General features: G+C 44.4%; 1 long non-coding RNA gene across 1 annotated transcript in view; it reads right to left on the reverse strand.

Moving 5' to 3' along the window:
- LOC122557124 overlaps positions 1-21,647 on the reverse strand; it is a 79,482-nt gene that overhangs the window by 37,304 nt on the left and 20,531 nt on the right. Inside the window, exon 3 of the long non-coding RNA XR_006313748.1 lies at positions 1,693-1,824. This is a non-coding gene — a long non-coding RNA (uncharacterized LOC122557124). The remainder of the gene's footprint in view (positions 1-1,692; positions 1,825-21,647) is intronic.

The following is a 21,647-nucleotide window of genomic DNA, read 5'->3' on the forward strand; positions in this document are numbered from 1 at the left end:
CTGCCCCTTTTTTTTAAACTAGAATTTTTTTGGCACGCCCACTTCACCTGACCTGCATATCTTTGGATTGTGGGAGGAAACTACAGCACCCAGAGGAAACCCATGCAGACACAGGGGAGAATGTGCACACACAATCGCCTGAGGCTGGTATCGAACCCGGGTCCCTAGTGCTGTGAGGCAGCAGTGCTAACCACTGAGCAACTGTGCCACTCTAATTAACACCTTACTGAAAGGTTCAACTGTTAGAATGAAAGACTAATCTGCCAATTATCCCAGCTGGGTGAAAATAATGAAGCCAGACACAGATTTATACAATGGAAATGTATTTGAGGTAATAGATTTCAGGGATGCGGATACAGAAAGAAATGGATTCATAACAGCAGAACTGGAAGGCTCTTCATCACTGTCTCCAGTTTCACCCACTCAATAAAAAAAATGCCTGGTAATAAAATAAATTGAACAAATACCCATTCATTCTACAGATTTTGCCATTGCTGAGGATACAAATGTCAATTAAAGTACCATGATCTCTGGTTTCAACATAATTCTGCAAGGACTTAAATTTTTTTTCAAACTGCCATTACTTCATATCTTTTGTACTCGACACACTCCCCCTTTAAACACATACCTGTGTTTGTGTTTTATGTTGTGTTTTATTGCTTTCCTCAGTTTCCTGAGCAATAAAATTTCCTCTTTCTTTCACTGAAGATTATCTTAATTTTGAGTGGTAAAACATGTAATTGAAACGTGATATTGCGAAGACCAGACCCTGGATGAGACTCCCCAATTTGTTATGGCTCCAGATGGGATACCCCAAATTGTTAAACTCCCATTTGAGGATGGACAAACTGGCACCTTTCTTTTTTATATCTACACACACCACTTCAGTTGTTCGGTAAAGGTTAATTTAAAAATAAGTTCATTCTTTTGTGGATACCTTATTCCCAGACTAAATTAATTTATGCTTAAAATAAGTCAATTTAACCAGACTTTCTTGAGCCAAGAGTTTGTTTTAGTTATTAAATGGGAAGTATGTTCAAACTAAAATATCTCTCCGCTTTTATTGATAGTATACCATTATAGCCATTACATTAGACAGCACTAGGAATGGTCATGTTAGTTGTTAAGCAATGTTAAGATTCTTGGCTTTGTACTTTAATTGATATTCATTGGTCCACATTCCTTTCTATGGTGGGTCATTGACATCACAAATAATTTTAGAATCATTTTTCCCTTTTCTTTACCTGCAGTACAAGGGTGTTTAATAGCTATTCTAAAGTCACGATCATTAGAGCATACCATTCCAGACTCTAGTAGGTGGGTGGCACAGTGGTTAGTACTGCTGCCTCACAGTGCCAGAGACCCGGGTTCAATTCCCACCTCAGGCGACTGACTGTATGGAATTTACACATTCTCCCAGTGTCTGTGTGGGTTTCCTCCCACAGTCCAAAAATGTGCAGGTTAGGTGAATTGGCCATGCCAAATTGACCGTAGTGTTAGGTGAAGGGGTAAATGTAGGGGAGTAGGTTGTGGGTCGGTGTGGACTTGTTGGGCCGAAGGGCCTGTTTCCACACTGTAAGTAATCTAATCTAGCCCATTAACACACAGACTTGTTTCGCAGTCAGTTTTTAACTCTTTGCTTAATATCCCAGGAAGGGTAAAACACAAACATATCTGTTGGAAATGGCTTACTGCTGTGTGGATGAAGAGCAGTCAGCTTCTCATTATCTTTTCTCTCTGTACAAGTGTGGAATGCCTTGATACAGGACTCTCCTGGGCTGTCACAGTTTACGTCAGCAGTAATCTTTCAGCTGGAGCTGTAATCTTTTTGTAAAGATTTAGAATTAAAAGGTTTAATATGTCCATAAGCACTTTCAGGTTCTGATCCACTGTCATGATTGATATAGTCATGTGTCAAGTACTTAAAAACTTCATTTCATTTGGTGATGCTGCCCCCCCCAACCATCCCTAACCCCACCCAACCCACTCCCCATCCCCCCACCCCCAAACATCCCCACCCCCAAACACCGCCAACCAACTCACTCCCCTCCCCTCTGTCTACCCTACCTGGGCAGACCCATTTTTCCTGCCTACTGCTGCCCCACAGAACTCATCTTGTCCTACCTTGACTCAGTCTTTTCTCACTGGTCAAGTCCCTGCCCACATAATTTCACGATTCCTCTGATGCTTGATGCCAGTTTTGGCATTTCCAGTTTGCAGACTTTAGCCACCTCCTCCTCACTATGGATGTGCAATCCCTTTACACATCCATCCCACACCAGGATGGTCTCAGCGCTCTCCACTTCTACCTGGAAGAAAGGCCTGAACATTCGCTATCCACCATGACCCCCACGTCTGCTTGGCCTAGCTTGTCCTCACTCTCAACAACTTCTGTTTTAACTCCTCTCATTTTCTTCTGGTCAGAGAGGTGGCCACGGATACCTGCATGGGCCCCAGTTATGTCAGTCTCTTCCTTGTTCCAGTCCTATCTGAGCTGCCACCCACAAATCTTTCTCTGATAGATCGGTGATGATGGCTGGCACGGCCTCAAGTCTGATGGAGACTGGTGGGGGGGCGGGGGGGAGCTTCTGGAATGGTTGAGGAATGCCGATTATTGAGGTGGGTACATGAAAGTTTGTTGTACTGACAGTTTTTGATGTCTGAAATGGTGTAGAAAAATCGTTTGTTAAGTGTGTGAACCCTTCTGAGGATATAATACAGTAGGAGTCCTTTGCAGTTCTGAGAGAGTGTGGCCCTCAGTTGAGGCATAGTTGATTGTAGAGAGATTGGGTGGCGGCACATGGCTGCAAGTGTGGAGCAGAGGATTGGGAAGGAGAACCATTCCTGGAGGTTTTGAATTTGTAGTGTGTACTGGTTGTCATGTGGGATAAGTTGGTTCTGTAGGCAGGCACTGAGGAAGGAGATGTGGATGTGGCTGAAGAGCTTTAGGGTAGAGGAGATGATCTGGGGTTGCAGTGAGAGACAGAGAAAGAGAGAGACTCAACTGCCATTGGGACGTTGACTGCCTCAACCCGTCCATCCCCCTTCCCACTCCAACCTCTCACCCTCACAATGCACAGCCCTCCACTCCCTCTGCACCAACCCCAACCTCACCATCAACCAGCAGACAAGGGGGGGAGAGAGGGGGTGTGTGTGTGTGCAGTGGTAGTTTGCGCACTGACCTCTACATCTCTGAAACCAGGCGCCAACTTGAAGACACCTCCTCCTACCGCCCCCTCAACCACGACCTCACTTCCCATCACCAAACCATCATCTCCCAGACCATACACAACCTCATCACCTCAGGGGATCTTCCACCCACAGCTTACAACCACATAGCTTGGGAACCCCTCACTGGCCGGTTCTACCTCCTACCCAAGATCCACAAGTCTGACTACCCCGGCCAACCCATCGTCTCGGCCTGCTCCTGCCCCACCGAACTCATCGCCACCTACCTCTATACTGTCCTATCCCCCCTAGTCCAGGAACTCCCCAAATACATTCAGGACACCACCCACGTCCTCCACTCCTCTGAGAATTTCATTTCCCCGGCCCCCAATGCCTCATCTTCACGATGGACATCAGTCCCTCTACACCTCCATTTGCAGAGGCCTCCAGGGCCGCCAAGCCCTCTGTTCCTTCCTCGCCCGATGCCCCCACCAGTTGCCCTCCACTGACACTCTAATTCATTTGGCTGAACTGATCCTCACGCTCAACAATTGCTCCTTCAATCATCCCACTTCCCCAGACGAAAGGGGTAGCCATGGGCACCCGCAAGGGCCCAGCCATGCCTTTCCCTTTGTTGGCTACGTAGAACACTCCATCTTCTATAGTTACACCTGCTCCACTCCCCACCTCTTCCTCCGTTACATTGATGACTGCATCGGCGCCACCTCGTGCTCCCATGAGGAGGTTGAACAGTTCATCAACGTCACCAACACATTCCACCCTGACCTTAAATTCACCTGGATCATCTCTGACACCTCCCTCCCCTTCCTGAATCTCTCCCTCTCCAGAGGTGACCGACTCAACACTGGCATTTTCTACAAACCCACCGACTCCCACAGCTATTTGGATTACACCTCTTCCCACCCCACCTCCTGCAAAAATGCTATTCCGTATTCCCAATTCCTCCGCCTCCACCGTATCTGCTCCCAGGAGGACCAGTTCCACCAAAGAACACACCAGATGGCCTCCTTCTTTAAAGACCACAATTTTCCCACCCACGAGGTCGATGATGCCCTCCAGCGCCTCTCATCCACTTACTCGAATCCCACCCTTCCAACCACAACAAGGACAGAAACCCCCTGGTCCTCACCTTCCACCTCAACTTGCGTATACATTGCATCATCCTCCGCCATTTCTGCCACCTACAAACGGACCCCACCAGCAGAGATATATTTCCCTCCCCACCCCTATCCCCTTTCTGCAAAGACTGTTCCCTCCCCTACTCCCTCATCAGGTTCACACCCCCTAACAACCCACCCTCCCATCCTGGTACCTTCCCCTGCCACCGCAGGAATTGCAAAACCTGCACCCACACCTCCTCCCCCACCTCCATCCAAGGCCCCAAAGGAGCCTTCCACATCCATCAAAGTTTCACCTGCACTTCTACACGTCATTTATTGAATCCGTTGCTCCCGATGTGGTCTCCTCTACACGCAAAGCACTTCAGAGAACTATTCCAGCAGTGGCCTAACCAGTGTCCTGTACAGCCGTAACCTGATCTCCCAACTCCTGTACCCAACACTCTGACCAATAAAGGAAAGCATATTAAATGTCTCTTCACTATCCTATCTACCTGCGACTCCACTTTCAAGGAGCTATGAACCTGCACTCCAAGGTCTCTTTGTTCAACAACACTCCCTAGGATCTTACCATTAAGTGTATAAGTCTTGCTAAGATTTACTTTCCAATCTTCCAGCTCAGCACCACCCTCATGACCTGTCCCATCTGTCAATCTTCCTTCCCACCTATCCATTCCACCCTCTTCTCCGACCTATCACCTTTGCCCTCACCTCCATCCACCTATTGCACTCTCAGCTACCTTCTCCCCAGCCCCACCCATCTCCCATTTATCTCTCCACCCCCGAGGCTCCCAGCCTCATTCCTGATGAAGGGCTTTTGCCCTAAACGTCGATTCTCCTGCCTTCCTCGGATGCTGCCTGATCTGCTGTGCTTTTCCAGCACTACACTCTCAACTCTAGCATCTGCAGTCCTCAACCTTCACCTATACATTCTTGTACCGTTTCCTGTAAACACTCCAATTCATTCTCTGAGTTCCTCCCTCCCTGGTGCATAGGTCCTGATGAGGTCAACTTCGACAAGGGACCCTTGGAAATGACCACTTTCATCCTCAACCGAGGATTCCCCAACACCGTTGTTGACAGGGCCCTCAACTAAGTCCGACCCAACTCCCGTACTTCCATCCTCACACACTCTCTTCCCTCTAGCAATAGGATTCTTCTTGTCCTTACTGACCAACCCACCTGCATCCACATCCAGAGGATCATTAGCCGACATTCCCACCACTTCCAGGGAGATGCCACCACCAGGCACATATTCCTTTTCCCTTTGTCTGCCTTCTACAGGGACCGTTTCCATTGGGACACCCTGGTCCACACTTCCTTCACTCCCAACGCTGCCCCGCACGCCCCACCGCAGCTCAGCCAAACAGCACCTTCTCATGATGACGTAAAACCTGCCCATTTACCTTCTCCCTCCTCAGTATCCAAGGGCCCAAACATGCCTCCAGGTGAAGCAGCACTTCACAAGGTCTAGCAACATTCGTTGCTCACAATGTGGTCTCCTCTACACTGGGGAAACAATGCATAGACTGGGTGACCACTTCGCAGAACACCTGCGTTCTGCCCATATAAAGGACTGAGCAGCCAGTTGCCCGCCATTCCAGTACACCACCCTGTTCCCCTGGCCAACATGAGTCTCAGGCTTGCTGCAGTGCTCCAGTGAAGCTCAGTGCAAGCTGGAAGAACAACATCTTATTTTCCACCTGGGGACTCTGCAGCCTTCTGGATTCAATATTGAACTCAATAACTTCAAGAACTCTCCCAGGTCCAAGCCTCCTACCCCACACACCAGGCCTGTTATCATATTGTCTGCCATTACACACTATCTATTGTTAGCCACTAACAGTCTCCATGAACAGCTATTGACCCTCCCAGCCAGATCGTTATCCACTCCTTTGTCTGTCTAACTGTTCTTCTCTCTCTTTAGGCTCTATCCCTACCTGTTGTTTACTCCTTATCCCCTCCCCACATCTGATCTTCTGCATATAAACCAACTTTTTCCTAGCCGACGTTAGTTCGGAGGAAGGGTCACCGGATATGAAAAGCTGCCAGACCTGCTGAGCTTTTCCAGCAACTTCTGTTTTTAATTTTTTAATTTTGTTGCTGCCAACTAGGGGAGTTAAAAAGAGAGAAGCCAAATCACCCCTCCTCACCTGGTTGTAACATTCAGGCGTCTTCACAATCATTGTCTACAGCTCAAGCTTAAACACTCTCCTTATTATGCCATCATTTTCTGTATAATCTGTTATTTCACATAGAAGCTAGGGGATGGGGAGGGGGGGATTGTGAATAACCAAGGAGAGCCATTTCACCACCTCCCCTACCTCCACATCTGGGAATTTAATGGTTTGGGGGATCTGTAACAAATGGGGGGAAAAGGGAGGAAGGGAGAAAAGAAGGGAGGGAAGACAGGAATGAAGGGAGAGGGGGAGGGAGGAAGGGAGGGAGAGGGGGAGGGAGGAAGGGAGGGAGAGGTGGAGGGAGGATTTATTGTCACTTTTTTTAAAAATCGCACTGAAAAGTGTGAATTGTCATCATGCTCCAATGCCATTTTGAATTACTGAAAATATTAAAAGGTAGCACGAAAACAGATCCCATCTTCCTCCCTTCACGTTCCTACTCCATTGCTCTGCTTGACATTGGCCAGGATCTCTTGCTGATTTCTGCCTCCATCCCTTCACAAGTTACAACACATTCAGAACACAGTAGCACTAACAGTAACGCATTGTACTGAATAGTGTCGTTATTGCAGTAAATGTGTTCACGAAAAATTAAGGGATATGGACAGTAGCTGGGAAGCGTATCAGGCATGTCAGTCATGATTGTATTAAGTAGTCTCAAGAGGTCATGTCGACTGTCTGTATACCTATTACCCATGTTCTCATTTTCTTTAAACTTTACAAAATTTGATATTAAACCATGTAACAGATCCTAGGATAAGTGATCACCATTTTGGTCAACGCATTAGGTATTAAGGTGTAACATAAAGGAAAAGAGGACGCATTTAGAGATATGTTCCAGAGCATTTTCTTCAGCAACTGAAGACACAGCCATTAATGGCTTATCAATTCTAACAAGGCCTGTGTTCGAGAATAGAGGTGAAGGAGCACAGAGATCTGTGACTATTGCATTTATTTGTCCAATTATTAAGGAACACAAAGGTTATGGGAAAAGGAGAAAATTGGAGTTGAAGATTATCAGATCAGCCATGATCTAATTGAATGGTAGATGAGACTTGATGGACTGAATTGCCTATTTCTGTTCCTACATCTTAAGTAGGAAGATGTCTTTTCTCTTCTAAATGAACGTTATCAGGTGTTGTTAAATGTAACTGCGTATGTCTTTCTGGAATCCTACAGATTCAGGCTCCAGTTCCATATGTTCTGACATCACTACAACATAGCTTGTTAAGAACAAGCCCAGTAGTTATTCTTACAAGTGTAATTAACTCTTTACTTTACATTGTAGGGCTAAAGAGGGTGGCAGAGAAAGGATTTGGACCACAATGTTGAGAATTTTAAAATGGAAGTGTACCACACCAAGACCCAATCCATTCAGAGGAATGATATGTGAGTGGGACTTGGTACAAATTATGGCCACACTTCCTGTCTTTGCTAACTTTCATTGACCCTGGTGAATTTTTTTAAAAATCATGCCCACGATGTCATTGGCACATTTCCTTCGATGATCTTTCAATGAGTTCTTAGCGAAAAGCAAAATTGAGATAATTGTGCCATCGGTCGTCAATCTGCCACCATCTGTTTGACATTCCCTGCTATAGCTGAAGCTAGGGAGACACAAGGAGGGGATTCTCTTAACAATGTGGCACTCCAAATGGCACAACTAGAGGTGTACACTATTTCTGGTCTCTTGCTTTCCCATGCAAGCACAATAAAAATTGATGTGCCCATGTAGGGACAACACGTGCAATCTTGTGTCAGGGAACATTTTTCACTGGTGACTTGTCGCCAACAAACAATATAGCACCTACAGGTGAATAATAAAAAAAGTCCCCTGGGCAAACAGAGCGGCTCTTCATCATAGTCACAGCTTTCCTTTCAGTTTCTTTAGAATTAACGTAAGACTGGTGAACACAAAGGTGGGTGTTTTGCAAAATTAAATTTCACTTACAAATGTTCCACTTTATTCACGTATGCATCATTGTGGTTTATTGTGTCTTGAATACCCAGAACTAAATGTACTGGCACTTCATCAACCCAACCATGTTTACTCGCTCAATCATTGAAAGAGCTACTAAGCAGCACCAGCTCAGTGACGCCCAGTTTGGGTTCCACCAGGGCCACTCAGCTTCTGACCTCTTTACAACCTTGGTTCAAACTTCGACAAAGAGCTGAATTCCAGAGCTGAGGTGAGAGTGACAACCCTTGACATGAAGGTTGCTTTCGACTGAATGTGGCATTAAGGAGCCCAGCAAAATATTGACTGTTCAAGTACTTCAAATGGGTCAGTTTTTGTCCAATGTGTGCAGGAGGGTATCCTGACATAGTATGTAGACAAGCCAACAAGGGGCGAGGCCACATTAGATTTGGTACTGGGTAATGAACCCGGCCAGGCGTTAGAGTTGGAGGTAGGTGAGCACTTTGGTGATAGTGACCACAATTCGGTTATGTTACTTTAGTGATGGAAAGGGACAGGTATATACTGCAAGGCAAGAGTTAAAGCTGGGGAAAAGGCAGTTACGATGCAATTAGGCAAGATGTAGGATACATAGGTTGGGGAAGGAAACTGCAGGGGATGGGCACAGTTGAAATGTGGAACTTATTCAAGGAACAGCTACTGAGATCCGGGCAGGGAAGAAGTTGTCCAGCGAGGGAGCCATGGTTTACTAATGAAGTTAAGTCTCTCTTCAAGAGGAAGAAGAAGGCTTATCTTAGGATAAGATTTGATGGCTCAGTTAGGGCACTTGAGAGTTACAAGTTAGCCAGGAAAGATCTAAGGAGAGAGCTAAGAGCCAAGAAGGCACATGAGAAGTATTTGGCAGACAGGATCAAGGAAAACCCTAAGGCTTTCTATAGCTATATCAGGAATAAAAGAATGACGACAGTAAGATTAGGGCCAATCAAGGACAGTAGTGGGAAGTTGTGCATGGAATCAGAGGAGATAGGGGAATTGCTAAATGAATACTTTGGTTGAGAATACAATGTGGTTGAGGAGAATAATGTGATACAGGCTACTAGACTAGATGGGATTGAGGTGCATAAAGAGGTGTCAGCAATTCTGGAAAGTGTAAAAATAGAAAGTCCCCTGGGCTGGATGGGATTTATCCTAGGATTCTCTGGGAAGCCAAGGAGGAGATTGCCGAGCCTTTGGCTTTGATCTATATGTCATCATTGTCAACAGGCATAGTGCCAGAAGACTAGAGGATAGCAAATGTTGTTCCTTTGTACAAGAAGGGGAGTAGAGACAACCCTAGAAATTATAGACCTGTGAGCTTTACTTTGGTTGTGGGCAAAGCGATGAAAAAGGTTATAAGAGACAGGGTTTATAATCATCTAGAGAGGAATAAGTTGATTAGGGACAGTGAAGGGTAGGTTGTAGCGAGCTTTGAGAAGATTTGTAGCTCAGGTTGAGGTAGGTTGTGCCTCACAAACCTTATTGTGTTCTTTGAGAAGGTGACCAAACACGTGGATGAGGGTAAAGCGGTTGATGTGGTGTATATGGATTTCAGCAAAGCATTTGATAAGGTTCCCCATGGTAGGCTATTGCACAAAATAGGAAGGCATGGGATTGAGGGTGATTTAGCAGTTTGGATCAGAAATTGGCTAGCTGAACGAAGACAGAGTGTAGTGGTTGATGGGAAATATTCATCCTGGAGTTCAGTTACTAGTGGGGTACTGCAAAGATCTGTTTTGGGTCCGCTGTTGATTGTCATTTACATAAATGACCTGGATGAGGGCATAGAAGGATGACACTATGGTTGGTAGAGTTGTGGTTAGTGACGACTGATGTTGTAAGTTTCAAAGGGACATAGATAAGCTGCAGAGCTGGGCTGAGAGGTGGCAAATGGAGTTTAATGTGGAAAAGTGTGAGGTGATTCACTTTGGAAGGAGTAACAGGAATAAAGAGTACTGGGTGAATCGTAAGTCTAGATGAGCAAAGAGACATCGGTGTCCAGGTACACAGATCCTTGAAATTTGCCACCCAGGTTGATAAGGTTGTTAAGGCGTCCTACGGTATGTTAGCTTTTATTGGCAGAGGGATGGAGTTTCAGAACCATGAGGTCATGCTGTAGCTGTACAAAACTTTGGTGCGGCCACATTTGGAGTATTGCGTACTGTTCTAGCCACTGCATTATAGGAAGCATGTGGAAGCTTTGGAAAGGATTTAAAGGAGATTTACTAGGATGTTGCCTGGTATGAAGGGAAAGTCTTACAAGGAAAGGCTGAGATTTGAGGCTATCTTCATTACAGAGAAGAAGGTTGAGAGGTGACTTAATTTGCACGGTGGCTCAGTGGTTAGAACTGCTGCCTCACAGCACCAGGGTCCTAGGTTCGATTCCAGCCTTGGGCAGCTGTCTGAGTGGAGTTAGCACATTCTCCCAGTGTCTGCGTGGGTTTCCTCCAGGTGCTCCGGTTTCCTCCCACAGTCCAAAAGATGTGCAGGTCAGGTGAATTGGCCATGCTAAATTGCCTATAGTGTTAGGTGCATCAGTCAGAGGGAAATGGGTTTGGGTAGGTTACGCTTTGGAGGGTCGGTGCGGACTTGTTGGGTTGAAGGGCCTGTTTCCACACTGTAAGGAATCTAATCTAATCTAATCTTAATCGAGACATATAAGATCATCAGAGGGTTAGTTAGGTTGGACAGTGAGAGCCTTTTTCCTCGGATGACGATGGCTAGCATGAGGGGATATAGCTTTAAATTGAGGGGTGGTAGATATAGGACAAACATCAGAGGTAGTGTCTTTAGTCAGAGAGTGGTAGGGGTGTGGAACGCACTGCCTGCAACAGTGCTGGACTCGCCAACTTTAAGGGCATTTAAACGGCCTGTACTGCGCTATAATGTTCTATGTTCTAAAATTGAAATAAATGGGAATCAGGTGGCAAATTCTCCGCTGATTAGAGTTATACCTGGCACATAAGAAGATAGTCGTTGGTATTGGAGATCAGTCGCCTCAGCTTCAGGACTTCAGTGCAGGAGTTTCTCAGCACAGTGTTCTGGGCCCAATCTTCTTCAGCTTCTTTGTCAATGACGTTCCTTTCATCATAAGGTCAGAAGTGGGGATGTCTGCTGATGATTGCACAATGTTCAGCATCTTTCACGACTTCTCACAATATAGAAAGCAGTCCATGTTAAAATGCAGCAAGATCTAGACAATATCCAGGCTTGGGCTGACAAGTGGCAATTAATATTTGTACCACACAAATGCCAGGCTATGACAATCACCAATAAGATACAATCTGACCATTGCCCCTCAACATTCAACAGTATTACAATCACTGAATCCCTCACTATCAATATCTTGGGGGTTAGCAATGACCAGAAACTCAACTGGACTTGCCACATAAATTCAATGGCTACAAGAACAGGTGAGAGGCTAGAATATTGTGGTGAGTCACTTACCTCCTAACCTGCCAAAGCCTGTCCAGCATCCACAAGGCACAAGTTAAGACTGTGATGGGATACTCCCTACTTGCCTGCATGGGTGCAGCTCCAACAGCTTGACACCATCCAAGACAAAGCAGCCCACTTGATTGGCACTACATCCACAAGTATCCACTTGCACTACAGATGCTCAGTAGCAGCAGTGTGCACAATCTACAAAGTGGACTTCGGAAATTCACTCTGACAGCATCTGCCAAACCCACGGCCATGTCCATCAAGAAGAAAAGGGCAGCACATGAAAGAAAAAACTCCTACGTGCAAATTCCCCTCTAATCCATTCAGCATTCCTGACTTGGAAATATATCACTGTTCCTTCACTCTTACTCGTTAAGGGCATTGTGGGTCAATCCACAACTGGTTGACCGAAGTTATTCAAGAAGGCAGCTCACCACCACCTTCTCAAGGGCAATTTGGGATGGGCAATAAATGCTGATCCAGCCAGTAACGCCCACCTTCCAAAAAATGATTTACAAAAAAAAACAGACCGGGGGGCTAAATGGCTTACTCCTATCCCAATGTTTCGATGATTCGTGCACAAAATGGTTACTGGTAAGTTAGCCACATTTCTTTTATTGTGGAAAAATTATGACTTTTTAAAATTTTTATATTTCACTTTTTATTGAATGCCCAGTTTAGCACCTTTGTTGTACTCACCACTCTGTGGGTCATGTCAGAACTTGCAGGCTCAATTCGCCCTCCGTTCAGGCACTGTAAAGGGCATTTTCTGAGGTCATTCTCAACGGGTATAATTCATATATTGTAGCTGAACTCAAAGCCCGTGTAAGCCAGCCAAGTACCCTGAGATGTCAAGACATTTAGAAATGCTGACTCTGCCCTTAAAGACTGCCATTTTGTTACCTTGGCTGACCAATCCCAAACCACCCCTTCCCCCCAGCCCACCACCACCCGCAAGATGCCAGTCCATTTCCACTTCACTCATCGACATACTTCAACCCATTGTCTAAACTCCCAGAGAACCATCTCAACTCTTCCACGATCCATTCCACATGACACCCTCACCACTGACGGCCTCGAGAGTCCTGTGCCTTTATGGAAGTTGCCTTTCTCCTGTCCCCTACCTTGTGCCATAGAGGCAAAAAGAAAATCCTTACATGCTGACCGGTGCATGCCACTTTTAAGTAAATGTGAGATTTTGTGCCAAGAGGTTCTTGCATCAATGATTTTGTCTTGAAGGTGAATTGTAATTTTAAAGGGTATTTACGCCAATGAGCATAATGGCATGCAAATACTTTACAAATATGAACCTGCTATCGGCCTGCATGAGACTGCACGCACGGATTAAACACGAGTAATTCCATTTCTGCATCATTTTGGGAAACCAAAACTTGGCAACCCTCCTAATTAAATCACCACAAGATAGGTTTCCTGCTTTTCTGGGCTCCAAACAAGCTACCCTGCATGAGTACGAGTCTCCTTTCCTGCCTTAAATTCTGCAACTTTGGCTTTGGCCATTCTTTAGCAAATTAGATAATTCTGAACAAGTATCTTGTTACTTAAACAAAACAACTTTCAAAGGGAAGAAAAAACAAACATTTTAATCTTAAAAATGTATTTAATATCAATCTGTAATAAAAGGACCAAGCATCATCTTTCCACAGAACAATAGCACATTAAAGGTATCATATTCAGCTCCTTATAACATATCATACCATCCAAATTACAAAGAACAGTGCCGCAGGAAATCATCATAAATTACAAATACTTAAATAAAGCATCCTAAGTAACTTAGTCAGACAAGGAAACAAACCCTGGTAAATTTGTCCCTTGGCAGTGCCCTTACTTATGTGGCATTCCCCTGCCAGATCCATGACCATCTTTAAGACAACTTCTTGTTTGAATCTCTCCAAACAGACGTCTGACTGTGCCACAGTAATGAACCAGCTCTTAACCAAGTCACAAATGATATCCTCCCTGATTGTAACAAAGGTAAACTATCCCAGTTCACCTCTCAACCAGCCTCAAGCTGTTGGCATGGCTGATCAAATAAGTTTTCTTCAACATCTCTCCACTGTAATGCATCTGGATAGGTCTGTATTGGTCTGGCTATAGTCTTAAAGAATCATCGAGCATCATTTGTAAAGGTTTCTCACTCCTAAAATAGTTTTTCTGGTGTAAGACAACGATCTCTTTTTGACCCCTTGTTATTCCTTCTTCACATGGCCATTTAGTGACTAAATATAAATATACGGCATTCATTGTCACCTTTATGCTAGTGACACAATCTCTAATCACCACCAGCTCTCTCAATGCCACCACAGGTATCAGACAGCAATCTAACTTTCAGTATTGAAGAAGAAATTTCCTCCGGTTAAAGATTGGGAAGACTGAACCCATTGTCTTTGTGGCGCACTCCAAACTCAGTTCCCTAAGTAACTGGCGACATCTCTCTCCTGGCAACAGTTTGCAACAAAACCAGGTGCTTCATAAACATGGTGTCAAATAAATATAATACTATTGTTATTCACCTTCACAACATTAGCCAATGCACCCCACTTTAGCTCGTCTGCTGCTAAGACTCTCATTTACTCAGTTTTTAATTCCCAGCTGGCCCCTTACATTCTATTTAGCTGTCCAGTCTCTGTTGCTTGTGTCTTACATGTACTAAGCCTAGCTCCCAATCCAGCTACGCTTTGCTTTCATATTCCACAATGAACTTGCCTCTCCTTACTTTTGTAGTTTCTTTTGAGCCCCAAAACCCTCAAGGTATCAGCATAGATCTAATTCTGGCCTCTTGAGCATTCCTGACTTTAATTGTTCAATAATTGGTAGCCAAACCTTCCAATTCCTAGGTTCTACTTTTCAAAGTTTTCTCCTGAAATCTCTTTAACCGAGCATTTGGTCATTTCATCTAATGTTGTCTTGCAGGGCTGGGCAACTAATTTTGCTTTCAGATATTTCTATGAAGTGCCCTGGGATGTTCTAAATACACTATATAAATACAAGTTGCAGCAAGCATTGATAAAGTTTCGTGTCGTTTTGTATCATCATAAACCCCATTCTGGAGTAATATTAAATGGAATTTGAAATGCATAACTTTGTTACATATAAGTACAGCAACAAGCAGTGAAAAAAAAGTGTAATTCATGGAGTCATATTACAATAGTTAATTTAGAGTTAGACACCACCCCCACTTACTGGACACTACTAGTTGTTTAATTTACAAATGTCCTTTTAGGAATATCGGTCCAAAGTGAGCTGATGTAACTATGATGTGGTTCTCCAGATTATTTTCTTTTCAGATGCCTTCATTTCCCTCCTGAGAATGCTGATTCATTGTTAGAATATGATTCGTGGAGTCTCGCTCACACAGTGGCTCATTGTCAATTATTCTGATTGGAGTGCACAGAATTTATTGCAATTTTGCAAAGAAGGAATGACTTGCTTTCTGCACTCATTACTCACCCTGATGACTGTCTTTGGAAGAAGTGAGAACCAAAAGTCAACAAACGAGAGCAAAAGCAAGACCATGAAGAATTTCTTACAAACACAGAAACATAGAAGACAGGGTTAGGAACAGGAGGCAGCCAACATCATGATCAAGGCTGATAGTCCAACTCAACAACCTAAATCCTGCTTTCTCCCCATAACCTTTGGGGTTTCATTCGCCCCAAGTGCGATATCTAGCCGCCCGTTTAATATATTTAATGTTTTGGCATTAACTACATCCTGTGGCAATGAATTCCACAGGCTCACCACTCTGTGGGTGAATAAACAGATCCTCATCTTCGTCCCAAATGTTCTACCCCAAATCCTCAGAGTATGACCCCTGTTTCTGGACACACCCACCATCTGGAACATTCTCCTTGCATTGACGCAGTCTAGCCCTGTTATAATTTTATAAGTCTCTATGAGATCCCCCTCCCTTACTCATCTGAACTTCAGTGAAAACAATCCTAATCCAGTCACTCTCTCCTCATACGTCAGTCCCGCCATGCCCAGAATCAGCCTGAAAAACCTTCGCTGCACTCCCTCGTGAGTAGGAGCATCCTTCCTCAGAAAAGGAGACCAAAACTGCACACAATATTCTCGGTGTGGCCTTACAAAGGCCCTGTATAACTGCAACAACACATCCCTGATCCTGTACTCAAAAGCTCTCGCAATGAAGGCCAACATACCATTTGCCTTCTTTACCACCTGCTGCACCTGCATGCTTACCTTCAGCAACTGGTGCACAAGCACACCCAGGTCCCGCTACACACTCCTCTCCTCTCTCCCAATTCACAGCCATTCAGGTAGTAATCTGCCTTCTTGTTTTTCCTTCCCAAGTGATTAACCTCACATTTATACAAATTATACTGCATCTGCCATTGATTTGCCCACTCACCAACCTGTCCAGATCATACTGAAGCATCTCTGCATCCTCATCACAGTTCACTATCCCACCCAACTTGATGTTATCTGCAAACGTGATATACATCTGTCTCTACTGCATGCACACTGCCATTGCATTTTATTAATTTTATTATTTAGAACAACCAGTCAACAGTAAAATATTCAACGCCTTATTACCACCTTACATGGTTGTGTGCAGGAAAGCGGAAACCTTCTCTGGGTGAAGTGCTTCTTTTATATTTAATTCACTCAGAAAGTGAGATAACAAAAGGGTAGATATTTGGAAGTGATGAAGTTCGATGGCTGCAGAGATAGAGCTGAAGAATGGGACTAGCTGGCTAGCTCTTTCGGGAGCCAGTACAAGTACAGTGCATCAAATGGCCTCCTTCTGGACTGTAAAATTCTCTGATTCATAAAAATCCTTTCGTAAAATATTTAATGATATCTAAGAAAACATGAGATTTTTATAATGTTCAACCTTTTTGTTGGATTTCGATATATAAAATTATTTTTATTTGCTAAAATAAAGGCAATGATAGAAATCTGAAAGAAAAAGTAATTCAGCAGGTCTGACAGCACCCTTGCAGAGAGAATAGGAGTGGATGTTTTGAATCAAATATGACTTCTTTAGAGTTCTAGAAATTAATCATAGAGCCATACCGCACGGAAACTTACCCTTCAGTCCAACTAGTCCATGCCAACCATATTCCCAAATTAAACTCGTCCCACCTGCCTGCATTTGGTCCACATCCCTGCAAACCTTTCCTGTTCATGTACTTATCCAATTTCAAGTATCTGCATCTACCACTCCCTCAGGCAGTTCATATCACACATGACCCATTCTCTGTGCAAAAAAAGTTGCCTCTCATGTCCTCTTTAAAACTTTCTCCTCACCTTAAAAATATGTCCCCTAGCTTTGAATTCCCTCACCCTCGGGGAAAGACACTTGCTATTCACCTTATCTATGCCCCTCATGATTTTATATATCTCTAAGGTCACCCCTCAATCTCCTACGCTCCAGTGAAAAAAACTCCCAGCCTGTCATACTTGACTCAAAACATTTCTTGCTCAAGGATAACAGTAAGGAAATGGAATAGATCATTAAGGACGGAGATGACAAAAAGTTTCTTTATCTAGAGAGCGGAGAGACTGTGGAGTTCTCTGCCACAGAAAACAGTTAAGGCCATAACATTGAATATTTTCAGGGAAGAGTTAGATAGAGTTCTCATGTTGAAGGAATCAAAAGATACAGAGAGAAAGCAAGAACTCAGTTCTGAATTTGATGATCAACCATGATCACACTGAATGGCACCATGGGTTTGAAAAGCTAAATGGCCTAATCTGGCTCCTATCTTCTATGTTTCACACCTGAGTATTTCTAGAATTTTGCTTTATTTAGTTTCATTGAATTTAACAAATGAAGTTACTTTTAAGTAATAACTTGCAGTTTAACTTTGAAATCTTGGTGCTCTATTGTGTCATTTTAATTTCACTCACAACTACAGGACATTATTTCTCTTTGCCCTGGACTCCCTAGAATAACTGTGTGTTGCTAGCCTTACTAACGGTTCCACTTCCACCTAATGCAACATAACCGGCATGTTATCTGCTTTGGCCTCTCACACCCAACATTAAATCATCAGCAAAACCACCTGTTTCTACCTCTGAAATATTACCCACTTCTATCCACAATGGAACTGTTGCTGCAGCTGTTATCCACACCTTTATGGACTGATCTGAAGCATGCCAAAGTGTCCTCCCAATGTTATCCAAATGCAAAGTCCTCCTCAATCGAAACTCTCTCATCAGCCCGAAATCTTTGCTGCATCTTACTCATGGCCCAATTCTCTCACCTGCTCCCTGTTCCAACATAATTCAGTTGGAGTTAGCATACAGAAACAGACAGGTTGAGATACAAGTCAAAATATTGGAAGTCTAATGTTGACCCTAACCTTCCACCACCAATTCGCCCATGTCTGGATTCGTGGAGATCTGGACATGGGATGGGTACCAAAAGCTCTACACAGGGGTGGGCTGCAAATCTAAATATTTCTATGAAGCTGCAGTACTCTAATTTACTTGCTGGAGGGAGGAGAGAACAGCTTTAGGGAAAAAGGAAGTACATTTACAGCACTGGCTGTGGACCAGGAGGAGTTTCCACACTCCCTCAGTTTCCCAATGTCTTCCATCGCATTCAACAAAAGAAGCCCAGGGTTGGGAATTCAGTCCTCAGGGTTTAACACCCCATTCCTGGATTCAAGGATTGATCTTTGCCAGGATCTCTCCAGCATCAGGGATGAGAGATTTGTTGGAATTGGAGCCAGAGGTGATGAGTCAGTTTAATCAGTACTTTTCCTTAAACCCCTCCTTCCCTTTCATTATCCTCTTTATGATAAAGCTCAGAATACTGCAAATGGTAAAACTATATCCACACCCTTCCACTTCAATTCACGTCCTCTCTGTCCTTTTCTAATGTTGCTTTTGCGTGACAATGTTTGTGTTCCCGTAGCCTGCTCCCAATTTCTCCCCAGTTGACCGGAAGCCAAATCTGCCAAACAAGCTGACTTATCAGTCAAGGAGCTGCTAAGTTCAAAAGACAAAGCACCTTGGATCATATGGCAATGGCCCTGCCAACATAACCAGCTCCTGTCATTATGTAGGCCATTAAGTTAAAACTGTCATGATTTGCAAGCCTTTCTTGGATGTATCTTATGATCTCAGACCTCAAAAAATCTCAAGTCATGAAGTAAAACATGGGCAAGGAAACCTACTGATTACAATGTACTATCCACCCTCGCTGATGAATCAGTACTCTTCCATGTTTAACAACACGTAGAGAAACAGTGAAAGTGGCAAGCGCGCAGAATGTAATCTAGGTGGGCGGACTGCAGTGTCTACCACCAAGAGTGGCTTGGCAGCAGCACTACTGATCGAGCTGGTTGGATCCTAAAGGTCATAGCTGCTAGACTGTGTAGGCGGTAGGTAGCGAGGGAACCAACAAGAAAGAAATACATACTTGAACTCATCCTCGTAAATCTGCCGGTTGTAGATACACTTGTTTATGACAGTATTGGTAATAGTGACCACAGGACAGTCCTTGTGGAGGCAAAGTCTCACCTTCATTCTGAGAATGCCTTACATCATGTTGCACGGCACTATCACTGTGCTAAATAGGAAAAACTTTTAGCGACTCAAGCCGAGGCATCAATTAGAGACATTGGGCCATCAGCAGCAGCAGAAATTTCTCCTCTGGAATCTGCAACCCTATGGCCTGACATCTTCCCCACTCAAGCATTACCATCAAGCCAGGGGATCAACCCTGGTTCAAAGGAGAGTGCAGGAGGGTATGCCAGGAGCAGCAATAGGCATACCTAAAAATGAGGTGTCAACCTGGTGAAGCTACCAAACAGGACGACTTCACTGCCATACGTATAAACAGCAAGTGATAGTCAGAGCTAAGCGATCCCACAACTAACGGAACCGGTCCAAATTCTGCCTACCACATCCAGTTGTGAATGGTGGTGGACAATTAAAGAAGTCACTGGACGATGGCTCCACAAATATCTCCATGCTAAATGATGGAAGAGCCCAGCATATCAAGGCAAAAGTTGAGGCTGAAGCAATCGTCAGCGAGAAGTGACAAGTGGATGATCCATCTCCACTTCCTCCAGTGGTCCCCAGCATCGCAGATAGCAGTCTTCAGTCAATTTGATTTGCTCCACCAGATATCAAGAAACAGTACAGGCTATGGGTCCTGACAACATTCCTGCAACAGTACTGTAGACTTGTGCTCCGGAACTTATGACACCTCCAGCCAAGATCCTTCAGAACAGTTACCTCATTGCCAACTCTACAAAATGGAAAACTGCACAGGGTATATCCTGTCCACAAGAAAGGACAAATCCAACCTGGGCAATTACCACTTCATCAGTCTACTCATCAGTAAAGTGATGGAAGGTGTCATCAACAGTGCTATCAAGCAGCACCTGTTCAGCAATAATCTACTCTGTGACACTTCGCTTGGGTTCTGCCAGGGCCACTCAGCTCCCGACCTTGTCATAGCCTTGGTTCAAACATGGACAAAAGAGTTGAATTCCAGAGGTAAGATGAGAGTGACAGCCCTTGGCGTCAAGACTGCATTTGACAGAGTGTGGCATTGAGGAGCCCAAGCAAAACTGGAGTCAAAGTAAATGAAGGAGTTGGAATGGAAGGAAGAAAGATAGTTGTGGCTGCTGGAGGTCAGTCACCTCAGCTCCAGGGACACCTCTGCAGGAGTTCCTCAGCCCAACCATCTTCAGTTGCTTCATTAATGACCTTCCCTACATCATAAGGTCAGTAGTGGTTGTTCAATATTTGCACAACCTCAAATACTGAAATTCATAAATGATTTTTAAAAAATCTATTGCCGTGTTTGACCTTGTGTATTGTACTCACCTGGGACCTGATGTTTGTCTCGTTTTAAAATCTGATTCACAATTAACATCAAGACCACAACCAACATTGTACTTACCCTTTTGCAAGTGCATTGCTGAAAATCTTCATTACACTGCCTTCGACACCAAAGTCAAAGATGGCTGCAAAGATCAATGTCATCTACAAAATTCCCTGCAAGGACTGCCACAAGCACTACGTAGGACAAACAGGAAGAAAGTGTAAATATATGGCTTACTTGTAAATATATGGCTGGCTGTGAGTGTAAATATACTCGGCATTCGGAAGCCTTTGGTGATGCTGTGTAATGCGCACAGAAGGAGGCCATGTGATGCTCTGTTTCGAGAGCCGGAGAAGTGCGAGGAGGTCACATGATGCTCTGTTTCGCGGGCAGGAGGTCACGTGGTGCTCCGTTTCGCGGGCAAAAGGTGGTCACGTGGGGTCGGACATTCGGGAACACGAGGAGGCAGAGAATAGAGTCGGATCAACAGCCAATCAGAAGACAATTCCACCTCAGTGATTACATGATGTTTTTTATTGTATAAAAGTCTGTGTCAGGGACAGGAAGAGGTCTTACTTTGCGAACTGACACACTTTGTAGTTTGTCAGGGACAGAAAGGTCTAGACCCAGAGCTCTGTATACTTTGTCCACTCACTGCTAATATAAACTAAGAATGTGAGACCGAATATCTTCTCCTATTGCTTCATTTAAAGAACACGCAGGACTGGGCTCACACATAGAAGAAAGTAAGCTGGTAGATTGAGCCAAAGTCCTACAATTTGGTGAGCCTGACGTGATGAAGACGGAGAAGTGACGGAAAAGAGAGAAAAATAGAAACAACGGACAACTGACGTCTGATGACAACAACAAGCGGCGCCGCTTAAAAAGGTGAGCAGACGCCTGTTTATATCGAAGTTCTGCAATTGGAGATA

Source organism: Chiloscyllium plagiosum, chromosome 15 (genome assembly GCF_004010195.1).
Source record: "Chiloscyllium plagiosum isolate BGI_BamShark_2017 chromosome 15, ASM401019v2, whole genome shotgun sequence".
Taxonomy (NCBI): Eukaryota; Metazoa; Chordata; class Chondrichthyes; order Orectolobiformes; family Hemiscylliidae; genus Chiloscyllium; species Chiloscyllium plagiosum.